Source organism: Peromyscus maniculatus, chromosome 20, assembly GCF_049852395.1.
Source record: "Peromyscus maniculatus bairdii isolate BWxNUB_F1_BW_parent chromosome 20, HU_Pman_BW_mat_3.1, whole genome shotgun sequence".
NCBI classification, from domain to species: Eukaryota; Metazoa; Chordata; class Mammalia; order Rodentia; family Cricetidae; genus Peromyscus; species Peromyscus maniculatus.
Genome location: NC_134871.1, coordinates 12508153 through 12516199, shown reverse-complemented (window position 1 = coordinate 12516199; position 8047 = coordinate 12508153). Strand labels below are relative to the sequence as shown.

At 39.1% G+C, this 8047-nt stretch overlaps 1 non-coding gene across 1 annotated transcript; it reads left to right on the top strand.

Annotated features, from left to right (window-relative positions):
* Positions 1 to 6921: 6921 nt before the first annotated feature.
* On the top strand, positions 6922 to 7028 carry LOC121824569 (U6 spliceosomal RNA). Its single transcript, XR_006066501.1, has one exon. It is a non-coding gene; the product is annotated as a U6 spliceosomal RNA (small nuclear RNA).
* Positions 7029 to 8047: the final 1019 nt, after the last annotated feature.

The window sequence follows — 8047 nt, the reverse complement described above, 5'->3', positions numbered from 1 at the left end:
GGTTATCTGAGTTTGATTTTGTAATTGTATGGTGGAAGAAGGAGATGACTGAATGCAAGCTGTGTTCTGACTTGCACCTGTGCTGTGGCACATAAGCATGCATACACCCTAGGCACAGACACATGGACACACACACACACACACACACACACACATTAAACAAATGTAAAAATATTTTTTAAAATATATACTTTGACCTCTAATTCCTCCCCCACATAAGAATTACCAGGAGGACACCTGAACTCCAGATATACCAGAAATTTCACCTTGTTGGCAAGCTCTGTAAAGGTCCTCTCTCCTCTGAAAGACACTATCTTCTATTCATCTCAGAAGAAAGCGTGTTTTGCTTCTTCACTTTGCTGAAGGTTATTTGATGAAAACAGGGTACCTTTTCTAGAGAATTCGGGAAGTGATGGAAATAAAGTATAAATACCCAGATATGATATCTATCAAGAGACCATTATACCAGGCACAAGTTTCATATGGCTCTGTCATATAAACTAAAAAAATGAAAAATAAAGGCTTCACGTGGAAATACCAGGTTCTCCCCACCTCCAGCCCATGGTAAGCTCCCGAGCTAGTGATAAAGGTAGGGACTCACTAAGGACATTTTAGCTGAATGGAATACCAATGAAGAGCTCAGGATCTTTGAGGAGAGCTGTGCAAAGCAAATTTCTTGTTCCTGCTGGTAACTTTTGGAAAATACATCCTTCTCATAATACTTTGCATAGAACCACACATCTTCGATCAATTTGCACAGTCTGTAAAAGCAATTCACAATTGTTCTCATAAGTAGAGTCACCTTAGCACTTGCACACTGCATGTGTGATGCATATACATATATATTGTGTATATACGCTTATATTTGCTATGGCTAAAATTATATAGACAACTATGTGTCTACCCAATGGACTTCTATTGCTGCAATTCAACATCTGCTGATAAGGTCCGTAACTTATCAAACTAAATATTCGTTAGTCATTTTCTGCTTGTTCAGTATTTGCAAAAGTAATTGAGCTCTGTAACTAACTATCATTCTTCTTCTGAAATTATTTCATCAGAAGTCCCAGGGCTTTTTGTTCCTCTAGGCATTGTTTTTCTTTGAAATGAAGAAAAAAAACAACAACTGACTGCTATGGTATTAGAAGTTACCCTCAAGAGTATTCAAAGGTTACTTGACCTTTAGTCATAATGAAAAAAAGGCAGCAATACAAGGTAGTTCACTTGTCTCCTAGTATCAATGAAAGAGACGGTAATACAAGATAGTCTAGCTATCTCTTAGTATTAATGAAAGACAGGAGGTAATACAAGGTGGTTCACTTGTCTCCTAGCATCGATGAAAAAAAAAGCAGTAATACAAGGTAGTTCACTTGTCTCCTAGTATCAATGAAAAAAGGCAGTAATACAAGGTATTTCACTTGTCTCCTAGTATCAGTGAAAGAAAGGTGGTAATACAAGATAGTCTACTTGTCTCCTAGTATTAATGAGAGACAGACGGTAATACAAGGTAGTCTACTTGTCTCCTGGTATTAATGAAAGACAGGTGGTAATACAAGAGAGTCTACTTGTCTCCTAGTATCAATGAAAGACAGGTGGTAATACAAAGTAGTCTATGTGTCTCCTAGCATCAGTGAAAGACAGGCAGTAATACAAGGTAGTTCACTTGTCACCCATTTCTCATATAATAGACAAGCTGCGTTAAAGGTATGTATTATCAGGTTGTGTCTTGTCTGTTCTAGTTTTGTCTTGTCCTCTTCCATTTGTTTACATTAAAGAGTGTATGGCATGGAAGGTTCGGGAGACCTTTCTATGTCACTCACCTCCACCACTCCGAAAATGTAGTCAGGGAGGACCTATATGATCATTCTACCCCTAACAGAAGAATGCACGTAAGAGAACCAAGGGGAGGTGAAATCATCAACCTGGACCCCATGAATCTAAGGGGAAGGTGTTGTCTATGTTGCACTGAGATCACACTCTCACAGAAGCAAGAGTCTAGAAAGTCTTGAAAAATCAGCTTCTTCAAACTCATGACTGAACTGCTGGCAGTTCCCCCGGAAAAATAACCCACATTAGAACTTGGGAAGGAATCATGTGTTCTTCATAAAAACTGTCCAATTTGCCGGGCGGTGGTGGCGCATGCCTTTAATCCCAGCACTCGGGAGGCAGAGCCAGGCGGATCTCTGTGAGTTCGAGGCCAGCCTGGGCTACCAAGTGAGTTCCAGGAAAGGCGCAAAGCTACACAGAGAAACCCTGTCTCGAAAAACAAAAAAACAAAAAAAAAAAAAAAACCTGTCCAATTTAAGGAATGTCTATTCTGAAATTTTCATTGGTTTAAAAGTGTATTTGGGGTTGGGGATTTAGCTCAGTGGTAGAGTGTTTGCCTAGCAAGCGCAAGGCCCTGGGTTCAGTCCTCAGCTCTGGGGGAAAGAAAGTGTATTTGAAGATACCTTACTGAAAAGTCAGTTTTAAGGACTAAAAAGATGGCTCAGTCAGTCAAACGCTTGCTGCACATGACTGGGGGCCTGAATTCAGATCCATGGCACCCACATAAAAGGCTGGTTGCAGCCTATGTGTGCTTGTGTTCCTAGTACTGGGAAAGTGAAGACAGGAGGGTGTCAGAAGCTTGTGACCAGCCAGTCTAGCTGAATTGGTGAGCTCCAGGGTCAGGGGAAGAACCTGTCTCAGAAACTAAGGTGGACTGTGATAGAGGCAGGTACCTGATGTTGGTCTCAGTCCTGACACATGGGTTAATAAAAAAAAGTAAGTAAAAATCATGTTTTTATACTTACCATGAATTAAAATCAGAAGTGTGTGTGTGTGTGTGTGTGTGTGTGTGTGTGTGAGAGAGAGAGAGAGAGAGAGAGAGAGAGAGAGAGAGAGAGAGAGAGAGAGAGAGAGAGGAGAGAGAGACGATGTAGAAAATATAAATCAATATTTTAGATCTGGAGTAGAATTCTGACAAAACATGGAATTTTGGCTGAGATTTTCGTATTATTCTCTTTTTTCTTTACTCGATAGAAACAGAAAACAACTTTGTAGGGGTCATAATGTCTTTAAATGCAAAATATCTCCTAATTACTAAAAATTCTTCATATTATAAATTGAATTGAAATATGTATTAAAATAGAGACTGTCACCACACTTTTGCCAACATGGGTACTGAGAATGAAATTACTGATGCTTTTCTTAATTCAGGATACATTTTCATTTCTTCTTCCATGCACTCTAGCCAGATGAGTGGGCAGTTATTTTGAAGGTTGACAATCTGCTCCAAGTTTTGGAATACAGGCAAATCCCCCAAGAAAGAATAGAAAAGACTTGCAATTCTAGTTCAGAGTGTGGAAAATATATGGGCTTTCATAATAAAACAACACTTGAGGAAAAAAACATATCCTGGCATGGCTATTTATTGATGTCGCCATCTTGGGAAAGTTGTTGCTGTTGACTCTGCCTTCATTTCCCCAGTTTTATGATGGGGTAGTGGACACCTCCCAGAGCTGTGCTAGTGATTAATGAGTTCATTAAATACTTCATTTTGCACCTGAAAACTTTCTTTTTAATTTATTTATTTTTATTTTATGGATATTGATATTCTGCCTGCATGTTGATGTGAGGGAGTCGGATCCCCTGAAACATGAGTTACAGACAGGTGTGAGCTGCCATTTGGGTGCTGGGAATTGAACCTGGGTCCTCTGGAAGAGCAGCCAGTGCTCTTAACCGCTGAGCCATTTCACCTGCCCAGTGCCTGACAAATTTCATGAGCTTTCAATCAGTAGTATTTCCCATGTCCTGCCCTCTCTTCTTCTCCACTGCTCATAGTTGTTTGTTTATTGTAATGACTTTTTTTTTCTATTCTGAAACAGACAACTAATAGACAACCCTGACTTTTGATAGTTATGGAATCTGTGGTACCACAAACACATCCTGTTTCTGGGCCTCATGAATTAGTTTTTTCATCATTATTGGACAAACAGGAGCATCCTGGGTGTTACTAAATGGAAGAACTGTTAGGTGAAATGCTCCATCAATCCCAGATACACCACCACAAAGCCATGTGCCATCGCTGGAATCTGTTGACCTAGTTACGCCATCTCCAATTCTATTCCTGATAGCCTATAATTAGGATGGTCTGAAATAGCCTGAAAACACTCAGTGCCAGCATTTATCCCAAAAGGCAAGTCACAAAACCTTCAATAAGGCCTTTTCTGAAATTTGCTTTTAAGTCAACAGATTTGACAACATTTCAACATGGAGAGAGCTGGAAAAGGGTGAGGAAAGAGGTGAGGTAGCTAGAGAGAAGTCGGAATGAGAGGGGAGAAAGGGGCAGGGGAAGGGGTAGGAAGGGAAGGGAGGAGAGCAGAGAGGAGAGGGAGAAAGAGAGGGAAATAATTTCTCATTTTTGTGTGTTTCATCAAAATGCAAAGCAAGGTCTTTCCCAAATTCATTAATGGGTATCTCAGACCCATGCAAAAACACTGGGAGCATCACCCCAAATAAAACAACCCCAATAAGTAAATAAAACAAACAAATCTTTACATCAACACAGTTTCTGCTTTTATATCTGGGTCTATTAGGAACCGAGAATCACTCTGAAAGAACTAAGTATGAATATAACAGTATTTTCAACCCCAAATGTCCCCCTACTCTCTCCTCCCCCGCCCCACAAACAGAGCTTCAGAAATGCAACACCTATCAAATATTTCCTCAGAAATGCCAGATTGCTGGGATTTTAAAGAGTTCCACTTTTTTCTTCCCTTTTTGACATTTAGACAGATTGAATTTGAGAGAGGAAGTGACTCTGAGTCCAGACTGCCCCGCACCACTGTCAGAGGAAATAACTGAAGCAAAATGAAGTGATAATATACTGTAGAATATTTAACAGAGAGAGTGGAGCAGGGAAAATGGCAATCTGAGGCTACACAACTGGTCCCCAAAATAAATGCAGTCTCCTGTGCGACATCAGACGCCAGCTAACTACAGGAGATCATGAAATAGTAGAATTGCCTTGCTCTGTGGGCTGTATGTTGACATAGGAGCACTTAGACCCCAATAGTCAGGGGAGCTGGCTCTTTCCCCCCAGTTTCTGCTATCATTAGTCACAGAACCTGTCAACTTCGCTCTCTACCCCTTTCTGTATATTCAATAGCAAGAGAACTAGCCAATGACCACCTTAATGACTGCAGCATGTTGTGGTGTGAGGCCTGACAGATAAAGTACAACCCTAGGCCCTTATGTCACAGTGTGAATGAAGTCAGAAAAGTCCAAGGGAGGATATTAGCAAGGCTCTTTCCATTCTGGAGAAGACTCAAGGTGACTAGGGACATTGAGATTTCCTGCCCAAGGAAAGATTTGATAAATAGGGTGGTGAAGGAAAAACACAGCCCCCTTCTGTGAGTTTAATGAGAAAACTGCCACCTCCTGGGGGAATGAAGGAAGAATGCTGAGGTAGGATCTTCGCATCATGCAAAAGTTGAAACTCTGGCAAAAGTTTCTTCATCTTTCTTCTGCTGAAAACGTCAGAGAGGAGAGTCACTTGGAAGAGGGAATTGTTTTAAAGAATCTTGCCACCTCTTATTCACAAATGAGTGGAGACTGGTACCTGAGTAGGCCAGTTTATCCATGTGGGTGATTGAAAGCCCTCGTTTTTTGCTGGCAAATTACCTCTCCATCTTCATGCTGAGGCTTCCAGGTATCTGACTCTGCTACCCACCAAGCCTGAGACCATCACCAACCAAGAGACCATTCCATCCCTATTTCTTCTCTCATTCTCTTCTCTTTCTTTCTTCCTTCTATCCTTTCTTTTTGCCTTCATTTCAACTCAAGGATGATCTTCAATATCTTACATCACAGAAAAGCCAAAATCAGGTTTCAGAGGTTTAAGTGAAGAAATTACTTAGAAACAGTCACACATGCCGGGTGGTGGTGGCGCACGCCTTTAATCCTAGCACTTGGGAGGCAGAGCCAGGTGGATCTCTGTGAGTTCGAGGCCAGCCTGGGCTACCAAGTGAGCTCCAGGAAAGGCGTAAAGCTACGCAGAAAAACCCTGTCTTGAAAAAACAAAAAAAAAAAAAAGAAAAAAAGAAAAAGTCACACATGATAGCCAACAGAAATCAGCTACGAGGTTTTCCTGGGACAATTATCCAGTTAAGAACACACACATAAATACAGTGAAGAGATTTTCATTGAAAAAAAAAAATGATTAGACCTGATTCCTAGATGCAGAAAATGAAGTTATTTAAACGCTGGGTCAAGTTTATCCAGTTGTGTGAATGTCATCAATGAAACAGTGACCATAATTTGCAGTGATGAGATACTAAGATGCAGGGACAGAGTGAAATTGGAAGAATGGTTCGCTCAAAGTTCCTCTTAAAATTTTGCAGTTCTTAAGACACATTTGTTCAGTCATTGAAATTAAAAATGTGGGGGGAGCAAGCTAGAGAGAAGGCTCAGCTACTAGAGACCCTTGCTGATCTTGTAGAGGACCCGATTTCATTTCCCAACACCCACATGACAGCTCATAACCACTTATAACTTCCACCTCAGAGAATCCAACCCCCCTCTCTTCTGGCCTGGTGGTCCTGCACACATGTGTGCACAAGCACTCCCTCAGGCAAACACATATTCATGTCAAGTCAATCTAAAAATCTCTTCTGATGCTGAAGAAAAAGCTTCGTGGTTAAGAAGAGCACTTGTTCCTCCTATAGTGGGCCTAGTTTGGTTCTCAGCATCCCTGTTAGCTAGCTCACAACCACCTGTAATTCCAGCTCTATGGGATCAATGGCCCTCTGCTAAACTTCAGATTACACACACACACACACACACACACACACACACACACACACACACACACACACACTCACAAAGAAATGGAAAAAAGTTTCTTTAAAAAATAACAAGCATGCTTGCTTCTGCATCATAGTGATCACTTTAGCTGCACTTATACTAAAATTGGAAGGATACGGAGAAGATTAGCATGGCCCCTGTGCAAGGATGAAATGCAAATTTGTGACGTGTTCCATATTTAAATAAAATAATATAAAAATAATGAGCTGCAACAAATTTTCTCTCCCCGAAAAGTTTACAAACAGCTTATATTATTTCTCAAAATGAGTTTAGTCATATATTATTTAATAAGTTGAAACTTTTTTCTTTCATAATCACAAAAACTTTAAAATATTGATGAAAATTATTTAGCATATCCACTTAAACTTTAATAGAAAATATTTATAATATAGTAATATATTTAATATTGAATAGATGATTTGAATTAACTTTCATAGATGGGCACATTTATAAGCTTAAATGAACTTTCAGTATGAAACAGCCATTTTTATTAGGAATTAAGTTAAATTTATTTTTTTAGATTCAGGAAAATCATTGAAAATTTTAGGAAGACTTGTTGATCATTTAAGCAAACTGCTTTTAACAATTTAATTTATACCTTGTACATTCATCCTTTTAAATATTTTAGTTTTAATTATAATAATTGCATAATTTATCAATGATAATTAAAATTGTAGGTATCCTTTATTTAATATCTATAAGGTACCAGACATGCTTTTTATATTTAATTCTTATTTAACAATCTAATGCAAATGAAGAAATTCACATCCTAACATTCTAAAAAACGGGATAACGTGCCAAAGCTGAACATGAATTCAAGTTGGCTTCTCTCTCATTCTGTCCTTCCAACCTGACAGTACTTAGCCTTAACACACAGTATATATGACATTGAATTTTCATGCATTTTTCACCATGAGTAGATAAAAATACTCCAAAGACAGGTTTCAACACAAAAAAAGCACAATAATGGTAGACTATAAATTTTAACTAAAAATCAAAGTTAATCTTTTTTTTTTTTTCTCCTTTGGCTAATGAAAATAGTCCTGATTTGTGCCAGAGGATGCTCGGTGGTGAAAACAGACACCATTTGCTTTGAGAGCCTTAAATTTGTTATTAGCTGTACATCATACATATTGTTATGATTTTCATTTTGATGAGGTTGTAAGATCTTGTCATGGTATTCCCTTGTGCTCTGTTCTTG